Source organism: Chiloscyllium punctatum, chromosome 47 (assembly GCF_047496795.1).
Source record: "Chiloscyllium punctatum isolate Juve2018m chromosome 47, sChiPun1.3, whole genome shotgun sequence".
NCBI classification, from domain to species: Eukaryota; Metazoa; Chordata; class Chondrichthyes; order Orectolobiformes; family Hemiscylliidae; genus Chiloscyllium; species Chiloscyllium punctatum.
In genome coordinates, this window is record NC_092785.1 from 42,739,796 (window position 1) to 42,757,335 (window position 17,540).

The 17,540-nt window shown below is 41.8% G+C and overlaps 1 protein-coding gene across 1 annotated transcript in view; it reads right to left on the reverse strand.

Annotated features, from left to right (window-relative positions):
* The window catches only part of LOC140468686 (T-cell surface glycoprotein CD3 zeta chain-like), a 684,153-nt gene that overhangs the window by 564,707 nt on the left and 101,906 nt on the right, over nucleotides 1–17,540 (reverse strand). The window lies entirely within an intron of this gene.

Genomic DNA, 17,540 nt, shown 5'->3' on the forward strand with positions numbered 1-17,540 from the left:
AGTATGTGTATCTGCAATAGGTGTGTGAGTGTGTGTGTGTCTGTATGAGTGTGTGTGTGTGTATCCGTATGACTGTGCGTATGAGTGTGTGCTTGTATGAGTGTGTGTGTATCTGTATGATTGTGTGTACATGTGCACCTGTATGAGTGCGAGTGTATGTCTGTATGAGTGGTGAGTGTGTGTGTGTGACTGTATGAATGTGTGTGAGTGTGTGTCGGAATGAGTGTGTGTCTGTATGAGTGTCTGTGTCTGTATGAGTGTGTGTGTGAGTGTGTGTCTGTATGATAGTGTGAGTGTGTGTGTCTGTATGAGTGTGTGTGTTTCTGTACGAGTGTGTGTGTATCTGTATGTGTGTGTGTGTGTGTATCTGTATGAGGGGGTGTGTCTGTGCCTGTATGGTTGTGTATCTGTATGAGAGTGTGTGAGTGTGTATCTGTATGAATGTGTGTATGAGTCTGCGTGTCTGTATGAGTATGTGTATGAGTGTGTATCTGTATGAGTGTGTGTGTGTGTATGAGTGTGTGTGTCTGTATGCGTGTGTGTGTATCTATATGAGTGTGTGTGTCTATATTAGTGTGTGTGTGTCTTTATGAGTGTGTGCGTGTGTATCTGTATGAGTGTGTGTCTGTATGAGTGTGTGTGTGTGTCTGTACGAATGTGTGTGTGTGTATGAGTGTGTGTGTCTGTATGAGTATGTGTGTGAGTGTGTATCTGTATGAGTGTGTGTGTGTGTCTGTACGAATGTGTGTGTGTGTATGAGTGTGTGTGTCTGTATGCGTGTGTGTGTATCTATATGAGAGTGTGTGTATCTGTATGAGTGTGTGTGTATCTATATGAATGTGTGTTTGTGTGTGTGTTTATATGTGTGTGTGTCTGTATGAGTTTGTGTGTGTTTATGAGTTTGTGTATCTGCATGAGAGCATGTGTGTGTATGTCTGTATGAGTGTGTGTCTGTATGAGTGTGTGTGAGAGGGTGTGTCTGTATGAGTGTGTGTGTATCTATATAAGTGTGTGAGTGTATGTCTGTATGAGTGTGTGTGCGTGTCTGTATGAGTGTGCGTGAGAGTGTGTGTCTGTACGTGTGTGTGTAACTGTGAGTGTGTGTGTGTCTGTATGAGTGTGTGTCTGTAGGAGTGTGTGTGTCTGTATGACTGTGTGTGTCTATATGAGTGTGTATGTGTCTGTATGAGTGTGTGTGTGTATCTGTATGAGTGTGTGCCTGTATGAGTGTGTGTCTGTATGAGTGTGACTGTATATCTGTATGAGCATGTGAGTGTCTCTGTATGAGTGTGTGTCTGTATGAGTGTGTGTGTGAGTGTATGTCTGTATGAGTGTGTCTGTATGACTGTGTGTGTCTATATTAGTGTGTGTGTGTCTTTATGAGTGTGTGTGTTTGTGTCTGTATGAGTGTGTGTATCTGTATGAGTGTGTGTAACTGTGTATCTGTATGAGTGTGTGTCTGTATGAGTGTGTGTGTTTGTGTCTGTATGAGTGTGTGTATCTGTATGAGTGTGTGTAACTGTGTATCTGTATGAGTGTGTGTAACTGTGTATCTGTATGAGTGTGTGTTTATTTGTATGAGTGTGTGTGTGTATCTGTATGAGTGTGTGTGTCTGTATGATTGTGTGTGTGTCTGTATGCATGTGTGTGTATCTGTACGACTGTGTGTCTGTACGAGTGTGTGTGTCTGGATGAGTTTGTGTGTGTCTGTGTGAGTGTGTGAGAGTGTGTATCGGTATGAATGTGTGTATGAGTGTGTGCTTGTATAAGTGTGTGTGTCTGTATGAATGTGTATATGAGTGTGTGCTTGTATGAGTGTGTGTGTATCTGTATGAGTGTGTGTAACTGTATCTGTATGAGTGTGTGTTTATTTGTATAAGTGTGTGTGTCAGGATGAGTGTGTGTGTCTGTATGAGTATGTATGTGAGTGTGTATCTGTATGTGCGTGTGTGTGTCTGTACGAATGTGTGTTTGTGTATGAGTCTGTGTGTCTCTATGCGTGTGTGTGTATATGAGTTTGTGTATCTGCATGAGAGCATGTGTGTGTATGTCTGTATGAGTGTGTGTCTGTATGAGTGTGTGTACGAGTGTGTGTCTGTATGAGTGTGTGTGTATCTGAATGAGTGTGTGAGTGTATGTCTGTATGAGTGTGTGTTCATGTCTGTATGAGTGTGCGTGAGAGTGTGTGTCTGTACATGTGTGTGTAACTGTATGAGAGTGTGTGTGTGTATCTGTATGAGTGTGTGTCTGTACGAGTGTGTGTGAGTGTGTGTTGGAATGAGTGTGTGTCTGTGTGAGTGTCTGTGTCTGTATGAGTGTGTGTGTGTATGAGTGTGTGTTTGTATGAGTGTGTGTGTATCTGTATGAGGGTGTGTGTGTATGAGTGTGTGTCTATCTGTATATGTGTGTGTCTGTATGAGTCTGTGTCTGTATGAGTGTATGTGTGAGTGTGTGTCTGTATGAGAGTGAGAGTGTGTGTGTCTGTATGAGTGTGTGTGTATCTGTATGAGTGTGTGTCTGTACGAGTGTGTGTGTATCTGTATGTGTGTGTGTATCTGTATGAGTGTTTGTGTTTGTGTCTGTATGAGTGTGTATCTTTATGAGTGTGTGTGAGTGTGTATCTGTGTGAATGTGTGTATGAGTGTGTGCTTGCATGAGTGTGTGTGTATCTGTATGAATGTGTATATGAGTGTGTGTTTGTATGAGTATGTGTGTATCTGTATGAGTGTGTGTCTGTATCAGTGTGAGTGTGTGAGTGTATGTCTGTATGAGTGTGTGTGTGTGTGTATGAGTGTGTGTGAGTGTGTGTATGAGTGTGTGTCTGTATGAGTGTGTGTTTATTTGTAGGAGTGTGTGTGTCTGTATGAGTATGTGTGTGAGTGTGTATCTGTATGAGTGTGTGTATGTGTATCTGTATGAGTGTGTGTGTCTGTATAATTGTGTGCGTGTCTGTATGAGTGTGTGTGTATCTGTATAACTGTGTGTCTGTACGAATGTGTGTGAGTCTGTATGAATGTATGAGTGTGTGCTTGTATGTGTGTGTGTATCTGTATGAGTGTGTGCGTGTGCGCCTGTATAAGTTGTGTAAGAGTGTGTGTATCTGTATGATTGTGTATACGAGTGTGTTTTTGTATGAGTGTGTGTGTATCTGTATGAGTGTGTGTCTGTACGAGTGTGTCTGTGCCTATATGAGTGTGTGTCTGTATGAGTCTGAGTGTATATCTGTATGAGCGTGTGAGTGTCTCTGTATGAGTGTGTGTCTGTATAAGTGTGTCTGTGTGAGTATGTCTGTATGAGTGTGTGTATCTGTATGAGTGTGTGACTGTGTATTTGTATGAGTGTGTGTTTATTTCTATGAGTGTGTGTGTGTGTGTCAGTATGAGTGTGTGTGTCTGTATGAGTTTGTATGTGAATGTGTATCTGTATGAGTGTGTGTGTGTCTGTACGAATGTGTGTGCATGAGTGTGTGTGTCTGTATGACTGTGTGTCTATATGAGTGTGTGTTTATTTGTAGGAGTGTGTGTGTCTGTATGAGTATGTGTGTGAGTGTTTATCTGTATGAGTGTGTGTGTTTCTGTATGATTGTGTGTGTGTCTGTATGCGTGTGTGTGTGTCTGTATGAGTGTGTGTGTATCTGTATAACTGTGTGTCTGTATGAGTGTGTGTGTGTCTATATGAGTTTATTTGAATGTGTATCGGTATGAATGTGTGTATGAGTGTGTGCTTGTATGTGTGTGTGTATCTGTATGAGTGTCTGTGTGTGTGCCTGTATAAGTTGTGTAAGAGTGTGTATCTGTATGAGTGTGTGTGTATTTGTATGAATGTGTATACGAGTGTGTTTTTGTATGAGTGTGTGTGTATCTGTATGAGTGTGTGTCTGTACGAGTGTGTGTCTGTATGAGTCTGAGTGTATATCTGTATGAGCGTGTGAGTGTCTCTGTATGAGTGTGTGTCTGTATGAGTGTGTGTGTGTGAGTGTATGTCTGTATGAGTGAGTGTATCTTTATAAGTGTGTGTTTATTTGTACGAGTGTATGTCTGTATGAGTGTGTGTCTGTACGAGTGAGTGTGTCAGTATGAGTGTGTGTGTGTCTATATGAGTGTGTGTGTGTCTGTATGAGTGCGTGTGTGTATCTGCAATAGGTGTGTGAGTGTGTGTGTGTCTGTATGAGTTTGTGTGTGTTTATGAGTTTGTGTATCTGCATGAGAGCATGTGTGTGTATGTCTGTATGAGTGTGTGTCTGTATGAGTGTGTGTGAGAGGGTGTGTCTGTATGAGTGTGTGTGTATCTATATAAGTGTGTGAGTGTATGTCTGTATGAGTGTGTGTGCGTGTCTGTATGAGTGTGCGTGAGAGTGTGTGTCTGTACGTGTGTGTGTAACTGTGAGTGTGTGTGTGTCTGTATGAGTGTGTGTCTGTAGGAGTGTGTGTGTCTGTATGACTGTGTGCCCATATTAGTGTGTGTGTCTCTGTATGAGTGTGTGTGTGTCTATATTAGTGTGTGTGTATCTGTATGAGTGTGTGTGTGTCTGTATGAGTGTGTGTGTGTCTGTATGAGTGTGTGTGAGTGTGTATCGGTATGAATGTGTGTATGTGTGTGCTTGTATGAATGTGTGTGTATCTGTATGAGTGTGTGTCTGTACGAGTGTGTGTGTGCCTGTATGAGTGTGTGTCTGTACGAGTGTGTGTGTGCCTGTATGAGTGTGTGTCTGTATGAGTCTGAGTGTATATCTGTATGAGCGTGTGAGTGTCTCTGTATGAGTGTGTGTCTGTATGTGTGTGTGTGTGTGTGAGTATATGTCTGCATGAGTGTGTGTAACTGTGTATCTGTATGAGTGTGTGTTTATTTGTATGAGTGTGTGTGTGTCTGTATGAGTATGTGTGTGAGTGTGTATCTGTATGAGTGTGTGTGTGTCTGTACAAATGTGTGTGTGTATGAGTGTGTGTGTCTGTATGACTGTGTGCCTATATGAGTGTGTGTGTATCTGTATGAGTGTGTGTGTCTGTATGAGTGTGTGTGTATATCTGTATGAGTGTGTGTGTATGTGAGTGTGTTTATGTATGAGTGCGTGTGTGTATCTGTATAAGTGTGTGTGCGTGTGTGTGTTTGAATGAGTGTGTGGCTGTATGAGTGTGTATGTGTGTATCTGTACGAGTGCATGTGTGAGTGTGTATCTGTATGAGTGTGTATATGTCTATATGAGTGTGTGTATATCTGTATAAGTGTGTGTGTGTCTGTATGAGTGGGTGTGTGTATCTGTATGAGTGTGTGTATGTATTAGTGTGTGTGTGTATGTATGAGTGAGTGTGTGTATCTGTATGAGTGTGTCTATGTGAGTGAGTATGTGTATCTGCAATAGGTGTGTGAGTGTGTGTGTGTCTGTATGAGTGTGTGTGTGTGTATCCGTATGACTGTGCGTATGAGTGTGTGCTTGTATGAGTGTGTGTGTATCTGTATGATTGTGTGTACATGTGCACCTGTATGAGTGCGAGTGTATGTCTGTATGAGTGGTGAGTGTGTGTGTGTGACTGTATGAATGTGTGTGAGTGTGTGTCGGAATGAGTGTGTGTCTGTATGAGTGTCTGTGTCTGTATGAGTGTGTGTGTGAGTGTGTGTCTGTATGATAGTGTGAGTGTGTGTGTCTGTATGAGTGTGTGTGTTTCTGTACGAGTGTGTGTGTATCTGTATGTGTGTGTGTGTGTGTATCTGTATGAGGGGGTGTGTCTGTGCCTGTATGGTTGTGTATCTGTATGAGAGTGTGTGAGTGTGTATCTGTATGAATGTGTGTATGAGTCTGCGTGTCTGTATGAGTATGTGTATGAGTGTGTATCTGTATGAGTGTGTGTGTGTGTATGAGTGTGTGTGTCTGTATGCGTGTGTGTGTATCTATATGAGTGTGTGTGTCTATATTAGTGTGTGTGTGTCTTTATGAGTGTGTGCGTGTGTATCTGTATGAGTGTGTGTCTGTATGAGTGTGTGTGTGTGTCTGTACGAATGTGTGTGTGTGTATGAGTGTGTGTGTCTGCATGAGTATGTGTGTGAGTGTGTATCTGTATGAGTGTGTGTGTGTGTCTGTACGAATGTGTGTGTGTGTATGAGTGTGTGTGTCTGTATGCGTGTGTGTGTATCTATATGAGAGTGTGTGTATCTGTATGAGTGTGTGTGTATCTATATGAATGTGTGTTTGTGTGTGTGTTTATATGTGTGTGTGTCTGTATGAGTTTGTGTGTGTTTATGAGTTTGTGTATCTGCATGAGAGCATGTGTGTGTATGTCTGTATGAGTGTGTGTCTGTATGAGTGTGTGTGAGAGGGTGTGTCTGTATGAGTGTGTGTGTATCTATATAAGTGTGTGAGTGTATGTCTGTATGAGTGTGTGTGCGTGTCTGTATGAGTGTGCGTGAGAGTGTGTGTCTGTACGTGTGTGTGTAACTGTGAGTGTGTGTGTGTCTGTAGGAGTGTGTGTGTCTGTATGACTGTGTGTGTCTATATGAGTGTGTATGTGTCTGTATGAGTGTGTGTGTATCTGTATGAGTGTGTGCCTGTATGAGTGTGTGTCTGTATGAGTGTGACTGTATATCTGTATGAGCATGTGAGTGTCTCTGTATGAGTGTGTGTCTGTATGAGTGTGTGTGTGAGTGTATGTCTGTATGAGTGTGTCTGTATGACTGTGTGTGTCTATATTAGTGTGTGTGTGTCTTTATGAGTGTGTGTGTTTGTGTCTGTATGAGTGTGTGTATCTGTATGAGTGTGTGTAACTGTGTATCTGTATGAGTGTGTGTCTGTATGAGTCTGTGTGTTTGTGTCTGTATGAGTGTGTGTATCTGTATGAGTGTGTGTAACTGTGTATCTGTATGAGTGTGTGTAACTGTGTATCTGTATGAGTGTGTGTTTATTTGTATGAGTGTGTGTGTGTATCTGTATGAGTGTGTGTGTCTGTATGATTGTGTGTGTGTCTGTATGCATGTGTGTGTATCTGTACGACTGTGTGTCTGTACGAGTGTGTGTGTCTGGATGAGTTTGTGTGTGTCTGTGTGAGTGTGTGAGAGTGTGTATCGGTATGAATGTGTGTATGAGTGTGTGCTTGTATAAGTGTGTGTGTCTGTATGAATGTGTATATGAGTGTGTGCTTGTATGAGTGTGTGTGTATCTGTATGAGTGTGTGTAACTGTATCTGTATGAGTGTGTGTTTATTTGTATAAGTGTGTGTGTCAGGATGAGTGTGTGTGTCTGTATGAGTATGTATGTGAGTGTGTATCTGTATGTGCGTGTGTGTGTCTGTACGAATGTGTGTTTGTGTATGAGTCTGTGTGTCTCTATGCGTGTGTGTGTATATGAGTTTGTGTATCTGCATGAGAGCATGTGTGTGTATGTCTGTATGAGTGTGTGTCTGTATGAGTGTGTGTACGAGTGTGTGTCTGTATGAGTGTGTGTGTATCTGAATGAGTGTGTGAGTGTATGTCTGTATGAGTGTGTGTTCATGTCTGTATGAGTGTGCGTGAGAGTGTGTGTCTGTACATGTGTGTGTAACTGTATGAGAGTGTGTGTGTGTATCTGTATGAGTGTGTGTCTGTACGAGTGTGTGTGAGTGTGTGTTGGAATGAGTGTGTGTCTGTGTGAGTGTCTGTGTCTGTATGAGTGTGTGTGTGTATGAGTGTGTGTTTGTATGAGTGTGTGTGTATCTGTATGAGGGTGTGTGTGTATGAGTGTGTGTCTATCTGTATATGTGTGTGTCTGTATGAGTGTATGTGTGAGTGTGTGTCTGTATGAGAGTGAGAGTGTGTGTGTCTGTATGAGTGTGTGTGTATCTGTATGAGTGTGTGTCTGTACGAGTGTGTGTGTATCTGTATGTGTGTGTGTATCTGTATGAGTGTTTGTGTTTGTGTCTGTATGAGTGTGTATCTTTATGAGTGTGTGTGAGTGTGTATCTGTGTGAATGTGTGTATGAGTGTGTGCTTGCATGAGTGTGTGTGTATCTGTATGAATGTGTATATGAGTGTGTGTTTGTATGAGTATGTGTGTATCTGTATGAGTGTGTGTCTGTATCAGTGTGAGTGTGTGAGTGTATGTCTGTATGAGTGTGTGTGTGTGTGTATGAGTGTGTGTGAGTGTGTGTATGAGTGTGTGTCTGTATGAGTGTGTGTTTATTTGTAGGAGTGTGTGTGTCTGTATGAGTATGTGTGTGAGTGTGTATCTGTATGAGTGTGTGTATGTGTATCTGTATGAGTGTGTGTGTCTGTATAATTGTGTGCGTGTCTGTATGAGTGTGTGTGTATCTGTATAACTGTGTGTCTGTACGAATGTGTGTGAGTCTGTATGAATGTATGAGTGTGTGCTTGTATGTGTGTGTGTATCTGTATGAGTGTGTGCGTGTGCGCCTGTATAAGTTGTGTAAGAGTGTGTGTATCTGTATGATTGTGTATACGAGTGTGTTTTTGTATGAGTGTGTGTGTATCTGTATGAGTGTGTGTCTGTACGAGTGTGTCTGTGCCTATATGAGTGTGTGTCTGTATGAGTCTGAGTGTATATCTGTATGAGCGTGTGAGTGTCTCTGTATGAGTGTGTGTCTGTATAAGTGTGTGTGTGTGAGTATGTCTGTATGAGTGTGTGTATCTGTATGAGTGTGTGACTGTGTATTTGTATGAGTGTGTGTTTATTTCTATGAGTGTGTGTGTGTGTGTGTCAGTATGAGTGTGTGTGTCTGTATGAGTTTGTATGTGAATGTGTATCTGTATGAGTGTGTGTGTGTGTCTGTACGAATGTGTGTGCATGAGTGTGTGTGTCTGTATGACTGTGTGTCTATATGAGTGTGTGTTTATTTGTAGGAGTGTGTGTGTCTGTATGAGTATGTGTGTGAGTGTTTATCTGTATGAGTGTGTGTGTTTCTGTATGATTGTGTGTGTGTCTGTATGCGTGTGTGTGTGTCTGTATGAGTGTGTGTGTATCTGTATAACTGTGTGTCTGTATGAGTGTGTGTGTGTCTATATGAGTTTATTTGAATGTGTATCGGTATGAATGTGTGTATGAGTGTGTGCTTGTATGTGTGTGTGTATCTGTATGAGTGTCTGTGTGTGTGCCTGTATAAGTTGTGTAAGAGTGTGTATCTGTATGAGTGTGTGTGTATTTGTATGAATGTGTATACGAGTGTGTTTTTGTATGAGTGTGTGTGTATCTGTATGAGTGTGTGTCTGTACGAGTGTGTGTGTGTCTGTATGAGTGTGTGTGTCTGTATGAGTGTCTGTGTGAGTGTGTGTCTGAATGAGAGTGTGAGTGTGTGTGTCTGTATGAGTGTGTTTGTATCTGTATGTGTGTGTATCTGTTTGAGTGTGTGTGTGTGTGTCTGTATGAGTGTGTGTGTGAGTGTGTGTCTGTATGAGAGTGTGAGTGTGTGTGTCTGTATGAGTGTGTGTGTATCTGTATGAGTGTGTGTGTCTGTATGAGTGTGTGTGTATCTGTATGAGTGTGTGTGTGTGCCTGTATAAGTTGTGTAAGAATGTGTGTATCTGTATGAGTGTGTGTGTATCTGTATGAATGTGTATACGAGTGTATTTTTGTATGAGTGTGTGTGCCTGTATGAGTGTGTGTCTGTATGAATGTGTGTGTATATCTGTATGAGCGTGTGAGTGTCTCTGTATGAGTGTGTGTGTATATCTGTATGAGTGTGTGTCTGTATGAGTGTGTGTGTATCTGTATAAGTGTGTGTGTGTATGAGTGTGTGTGTGAGTGTTTATCTGTATGAGTGTGTGTGTTTCTGTATGAGTGTGTGTGTGTCTGTATGCGTGTGTGTGTGTCTGTATGAGTGTGTGTGTATCTGTATAACTGTGTGTCTGTATGAGTGTGTGTGTATCTGTATGAGTGTGTGTGTCTGTATGAGTGTGTGTGTATCTGTATGAGTGTGTGTGTGCCTGTATAAGTTGTGTAAGAGTGTGTGTATCTGTATGAGTGTGTGTGTATCTGTATGAATGTGTATACGAGTGTATTTTTGTATGAGTGTGTGTGCCTGTATGAGTGTGTGTCTGTATGAATGTGTGTGTATATCTGTATGAGCGTGTGAGTGTCTCTGTATGAGTGTGTGTGTATATCTGTATGAGTGTGTATCTGTATGAGTGTGTGTATGTCTGTATGAGTGTGTGTATCTGTATGAGTGTGTGTGTGTGAGTGTGTGTATGTATGAGTGTGTGTGTGTATCTGTATAAGTGCGTGTGCGTGTGTGTGTTTGAATGAGTGTGTGGCTGTATGAGTGTGTGTGTGTGTATCTGTATAAGTGTGTGTCTGTATGAGTGTGTGTGTGTGTGAGTGTATGTCTGTATGAGTGTATGTGTGTCTGTATGAGTGCGTGTGTGTATCTGTATGAGTGTGTGTATTTATGAGTGAGTGTGTGTATCTGCAATAGGTGTGTGAGTGTGTGTGTGTCTGTATGAGTGTGTGTGTGTGTATCCGTATGACTGTGTGTATGAGTGTGTGCTTGTATGAGTGTATGTGTATCTGTATGATTGTGAGTGCATGTGCACCTGTATGAGTGCGAGTGTATGTCTGTATGAGTGTGTGAGTGTGTGTGACTGTATGCGTGTGTGTGAGTGTGTGTCAGAATGAGTGTGTGTCTGTATGAGTGTCTGTGTCTGTATGAGTGTGTGTGTCTGTATGAGTGTCTGTGTGAGTGTGTGTCTGAATGAGAGTGTGAGTGTGTGTGTCTGTATGAGTGTGTGTGTATCTGTATGTGTGTGTGTGTGTATCTGTTTGAGTGTGTGTGTGTGTGTCTGTATGAGTGTGTATCTGTATGAGTGTGTGTGAGTGTGTATCTGTATGAATGTGTGTATGAGTTTGTGTTTGTATGAGTGTGTGTATCTGTATAAGTGTGTGTGTGTATCAGTGTGAGTGTGTGAGTGGATGTCTGTATGAGTGTGTGTGTATCTGTATGAGTGTGTGTGAGTGTCTGTATGAGTGTGTGTTTATTTGTATGAGTGTGTGTGTCTGTATGGGTATGTGTGTGAGTGTGTATCTGTATGAGTGTGTGTGTGTCTGTACGAATGTGTGTGTGTATCTGTATGTGTGTGTGTGTGTATCTGTATGACTGTGTGTCTGTATGAGTGTGTGTGTGTCTGTATGAGTGTGTATCGGTATGAATGTGTGTATGTGTGTGCTTTTAGGAGTGTGTGTGTATCTGTATGAGTGTGTATCTGTACGAGTGTGTATGTGTGCCTGTATGACTGTGTGTCTGTATGAGTGTGTGTGTGTGAGTGAATGTCTGTATGAGTGTGTGTGAGTGTCTGTATGAGTGTGTGTCTGTACGAGTGTGTGTGTGCCTGTATGAGTGTGTGTGAGTGTCTTTATGAGTGTGTGTTTATTTGTATGAGTGTGTGTGTCTGTATGAGTATGTGTGTGAGTGTGTATCTGTATGAGTGTGTGTGTGTCTGTACGAATGTGTGTGTGTATCTGTATGTGTGTGTGTATCTGTATGACTGTGTGTCTGTATGAGTGTATGTGTGTCTGTATGAGTGTGTGTGAGTGTGTATCGGTATGAATGTGTGTATGTGTGTGCGTTTAGGAGTGTGTGTGTATCTGTATGAGTGCGTATGTGTGCCTGTATGACTGTATATCTGTATGAGTGTGTATATCTGTATGAGTGTGTGTGTGAGTGTGTGTATGTATGAGTGTGTATGTGTATCTGCAATGAGTGTGTGAGTGTGTGTGTGTGTCTGTATGAGTGTGTGAGTGTGTATCTTTATGAGTGTGTGTTTATTTGTACGAGTGTGTGTGTATCTGTATGAGTGTGTGTCTATATGAGTGTAAGTGTATCTGTATGAGTGTGTGTCTGTACGAGTGAGTGTGTCAGTATGAGGGTGTGTGTGTCTATATGAGTGTGTGTATATCTGTATAAGTGTGTGTGTGTCTGTATGAGTGCATGTGTGTATCTGTATGAGTGTGTGTATGTATGAGTGTGTGTATATATTAGTGTGTGTGTGTGTATGTATGAGTGAGTGTGTGTATCTGTATGAGTGTGTCTATGTGAGTGAGTATGTGTATCTGCAATAGGTGTGTGAGTGTGTGTGTGTCTGTATGAGTGTGTGTGTGTGTATCCGTATGACTGTGCGTATGAGTGTGTGCTTGTATGAGTGTGTGTGTATCTGTATGATTGTGTGTACATGTGCACCTGTATGAGTGCGAGTGTATGTCTGTATGAGTGGTGAGTGTGTGTGTGTGACTGTATGAATGTGTGTCGGAATGAGTGTGTGTCTGTATGAGTGTCTGTGTCTGTATGAGTGTGTGTGTGAGTGTGTGTCTGTATGATAGTGTGAGTGTGTGTGTCTGTATGAGTGTGTGTGTGTCTGTACGAGTGTGTGTGTATCTGTATGTGTGTGTGTGTGTATCTGTATGAGTGGGTGTGTCTGTGCCTGTATGGTTGTGTATCTGTATGAGAGTGTGTGAGTGTGTATCTGTATGAATGTGTGTATGAGTGAGTGTGTCTGTATGAGTATGTGTGTGAGTGTGTATCTGTATGAGTGTGTGTGTGTGTCTGTATGAATGTGTGTGTGTTTATGAGTGTGTGTGTCTGTATGAGTGTGTGTGTCTGTATGAGTGTGTGTAACTGTGTATCTGTATGAGTGTGTGTTTATTTGTATGACTGTGTGTGTCTGTATGAGTGTGTGTGTGTGTCTGTACGAATGTTTGTTTGTGTATGAGTGTGTGTGTCTCTGAGTATGTGTGTGTATATGAGTTTGTGATATCTGCATGAGAGCATGTGTGTGTATGTCTGTATGAGTGTATGTCTGTAGGAGTGTGTGTGTCTGTATGACTGTGTGTCTATATGAGTGTGTGTGTGTCTGTATAAGTGTGTGTGTGTATCTGTATGAGTGTGTGTCTGTACGAGTGTGTGTGTGTATCTGTATGTGTGTGTGTGTGTCTGTATGAGTGTGTGTGTGTGTCTGTATGAGTGTGTATCTGTATGAGTGTGTGTGAGTGTGTATCTGTATGAATGTGTGTATCAGTGTGTGCTTGTATGAGTGTGTGTGTGTCTGTATGAGTGTGTGTGAGTGTGTATCGGTATGAATGTGTGTATGCGTGTGTGTTTGTATGAATGTGTGTGTATCTGTATAAGTGTGTGTGTGTGTGCCTGTATAAGTTGTGGAAGAGTGTCTGTATCTGTATGAGTGTGTGTGTATCTGTATGAATGTGTGTATGAGTGAGTGTGTCTGTATGAGTATGTGTGTGAGTGTGTATCTGTATGAGTGTGTGTGAGTGTCTGTATGAGTGTGTGTTTATTTGTATGAGTGTGTGTGTCTGTATGGGTATGTGTGTGAGTGTGTATCTGTATGAGTGTGTGTGTGTCTGTACGAATGTGTGTGTGTATCTGTATGTGTGTGTGTGTATCTGTATGACTGTGTGTCTGTATGAGTGTGTGTGTGTCTGTATGAGTGTGTATCGGTATGAATGTGTGTATGTGTGTGCTTTTAGGAGTGTGTGTGTATCTGTATGAGTGTGTATCTGTACGAGTGTGTATGTGTGCCTGTATGACTGTGTGTCTGTATGAGTGTGTGTGTGTGAGTGAATGTCTGTATGAGTGTGTGTGAGTGCCTGTATGAGTGTGTGTCTGTACGAGTGTGTGTGTGCCTGTATGAGTGTGTGTGAGTGTCTTTATGAGTGTGTGTTTATTTGTATGAGTGTGTGTGTCTGTATGAGTATGTGTGTGAGTGTGTATCTGTATGAGTGTGTGTGTGTCTGTACGAATGTGTGTGTGTATCTGTATGTGTGTGTATATCTGTATGACTGTGTGTCTGTATGAGTGTATGTGTGTCTGTATGTGTGTGTGTGAGTGTGTATCGGTATGAATGTGTGTATGTGTGTGCGTTTAGGAGTGTGTGTGTATCTGTATGAGTGTGTATGTGTGCCTGTATGACTGTATATCTGTATGAGTGTGTGTATCTGTATGAGTGTGTGTAACTGTGTATCTGTATGAGAGTGTGTTTATTTCTATGAGAGTGTGTGTGTCAGTATGATTGTGTGTGTCTGTATGAGGATGTGTGTGTGTATGAGTGTGTGTGTCTGTATGACTGTGTGCCCATATTAGTGTGTGTGTCTCTGTATGAGTGTGTGTGTGTGTCTATATGAGTGTGTGTGTATCTGTATGAGTGTGTGTATGTCTGTATGAGTGTGTGTGTCTGTATGAGTGTCTGTGTGAGTGTGTGTCTGAATGAGAGTGTGAGTGTGTGTGTCTGTATGAGTGTGTGTGTATCTGTATGTGTGTGTGTATCTGTTTGAGTGTGTGTGTGTGTCTGTATGAGTGTGTATCTGTATGAGTGTGTGTGAGTGTGTATCTGTATGAATGTGTGTATGAGTTTGTGTTTGTATGAGTGTGTGTATCTGTATAAGTGTGTGTCTATATCAGTGTGAGTGGATGTCTGTATGAGTGTGTGTGTATCTGTATGAGTGTGTGTGCGTGTCTGTATGAGTGTGTGTTTATTTGTATGAGTGTGTGTGTCTGTATGGGTATGTGTGTGAGTGTGTATCTGTATGAGTGTGTGTGTGTCTGTACGAATGTGTGTGTGTATCTGTATGTGTGTGTGTGTGTATCTGTATGACTGTGTGTCTGTATGAGTGTGTGTGTGTGTGTACGAATGTGTGTGTGTATCTGTATGTGTGTGTGTATCTGTATGACTGTGTGTCTGTATGAGTGTGTGTGTATCTGTATGAGTGTGTGTGAGTGTGTATCGGTATGAATGTGTGTATGTCTGTGCTTTTAGGAGTGTGTGTCTATCTGTATGAGTGTGTATCTGTACGAGTGTGTATGTGTGCCTGTATGACTGTATATCTGTATGAGTGTGTGTAACTGTGTATCTGTATGAGAGTGTGTTTATTTCTATGAGTGTGTGTGTGTGTCAGTATGATTGTGTGTGTCTGTATGAGGATGTGTGTGTGTATGAGTGTGTGTGTCTGTATGACTGTGTGCCCATATTAGTGTGTGTGTCTCTGTATGAGTGTGTGTGTGTCTATATTAGTGTGTGTGTATCTGTATGAGTGTGTGTGTGTCTGTATGAGTGTGTGTGTGTCTGTATGAGTGTGTGTGAGTGTGTATCGGTATGAATGTGTGTATGTGTGTGCTTGTATGAATGTGTGTGTATCTGTATGAGTGTGTGTCTGTACGAGTGTGTGTGTGCCTGTATGAGTGTGTGTCTGTACGAGTGTGTGTGTGCCTGTATGAGTGTGTGTCTGTATGAGTCTGAGTGTATATCTGTATGAGCGTGTGAGTGTCTCTGTATGAATGTGTGTCTGTATGTGTGTGTGTGTGTGTGTGAGTATATGTCTGCATGAGTGTGTGTAACTGTGTATCTGTATGAGTGTGTGTTTATTTGTATGAGTGTGTGTGTGTCTGTATGAGTATGTGTGTGAGTGTGTATCTGTATGAGTGTGTGTGTGTCTGTACAAATGTGTGTGTGTATGAGTGTGTGTATCTGTATGAGTGTGTGTGTCTGTATGAGTGTGTGTGTATATCTGTATGTGTGTGTGTGTATGTGAGTGTGTTTATGTATGAGTGTGTGTGTGTATCTGTATAAGTGTGTGTGCGTGTGTGTGTTTGAATGAGTGTGTGGCTGTATGAGTGTGTATGTGTGTATCTGTACGAGTGCATGTGTGAGTGTGTATCTGTATGAGTGTGTATGTGTCTATATGAGTGTGTGTATATCTGTATAAGTGTGTGTGTGTCTGTATGAGTGGGTGTGTGTATCTGTATGAGTGTGTGTATGTATGAGTGTGTGTATGTATTAGTGTGTGTGTGTGTATGTATGAGTGAGTGTGTGTATCTGTATGAGTGTGTCTATGTGAGTGAGTATGTGTATCTGCAATAGGTGTGTGAGTGTGTGTGTGTCTGTATGAGTGTGTGTGTGTATCCGTATGACTGTGCATATGAGTGTGTGCTTGTATGAGTGTGTGTGTATCTGTATGATTGTGTGTACATGTGCACCTGTATGAGTGCGAGTGTATGTCTGTATGAGTGGTGAGTGTGTGTGTGTGACTGTATGAATGTGTGTGAGTGTGTGTCGGAATGAGTGTGTGTCTGTATGAGTGTCTGTGTCTGTATGAGTGTGTGTGTGAGTGTGTGTCTGTATGATAGTGTGAGTGTGTGTGTCTGTATGAGTGTGTGTGTTTCTGTACGAGTGTGTGTGTATCTGTATGTGTGTGTGTGTGTATCTGTATGAGGGGGTGTGTCTGTGCCTGTATGGTTGTGTATCTGTATGAGAGTGTGTGAGTGTGTATCTGTATGAATGTGTGTATGAGTCTGCGTGTCTGTATGAGTATGTGTATGAGTGTGTATCTGTATGAGTGTGTGTGTGTGTATGAGTGTGTGTGTCTGTATGCGTGTGTGTGTATCTATATGAGTGTGTGTGTCTATATTAGTGTGTGTGTGTCTTTATGAGTGTGTGCGTGTGTATCTGTATGAGTGTGTGTCTGTATGAGTGTGTGTGTGTGTCTGTACGAATGTGTGTGTGCGTATGAGTGTGTGTGTCTGTATGAGTATGTGTGTGAGTGTGTATCTGTATGAGTGTGTGTGTGTGTCTGTACGAATGTGTGTGTGTGTATGAGTGTGTGTGTCTGTATGCGTGTGTGTGTATCTATATGAGTGTGTGTGTATCTGTATGAGTGTGTGTGTATCTATATGAATGTGTGTTTGTGTGTGTGTCTATATGTGTGTGTCTGTATGAGTTTGTGTGTGTTTATGAGTTTGTGTATCTGCATGAGAGCATGTGTGTGTATGTCTGTATGAGTGTGTATCTGTATGAGTGTGTGTGTATCTATATAAGTGTGTGAGTGTATGTCTGTATGAGTGTGTGTGCGTGTCTGTATGAGTGTGCGTGAGAGTGTGTGTCTGTACGTGTGTGTGTAACTGTGAGTGTGTGTGTGTCTGTATGAGTGTGTGTCTGTAGGAGTGTGTGTGTCTGTATGACTGTGTGTGTCTATATGAGTGTGTGTGTGTCTGTATGAGTGTGTGTGTGTATCTGTATGAGTGTGTGCCTGTATGAGTGTGTGTCTGTATGAGTGTGACTGTATATCTGTATGAGCATGTGAGTGTCTCTGTATGAGTGTGTGTCTGTATGAGTGTGTGTGTGAGTGTATGTCTGTATGAGTGTGTCTGTATGACTGTGTGTGTCTATATTAGTGTGTGTGTGTCTTTATGAGTGTGTGTGTGTATCTGTATGAGTGTGTGTCTGTATGAGTGTGTGTGTTTGTGTCTGTATGAGTGTGTGTATCTGTATGAGTGTGTGTAACTGTGTATCTGTATGAGTGTGTGTTTATTTGTATGAGTGTGTGTGTGTATCTGTATGAGTGTGTGTGTCTGTATGATTGTGTGTGTGTCTGTATGCATGTGTTTGTATCTGTACGACTGTGTGTCTGTACGAGTGTGTGTCTGGATGAGTTTGTGTGTGTCTGTGTGAGTGTGTGAGAGTGTGTATCGGTATGAATGTGTGTATAAGTGTGTGCTTGTATAAGTGTGTGTGTCTGTATGAATGTGTATATGAGTGTGTGCTTGTATGAGTGTGTGTGTATCTGT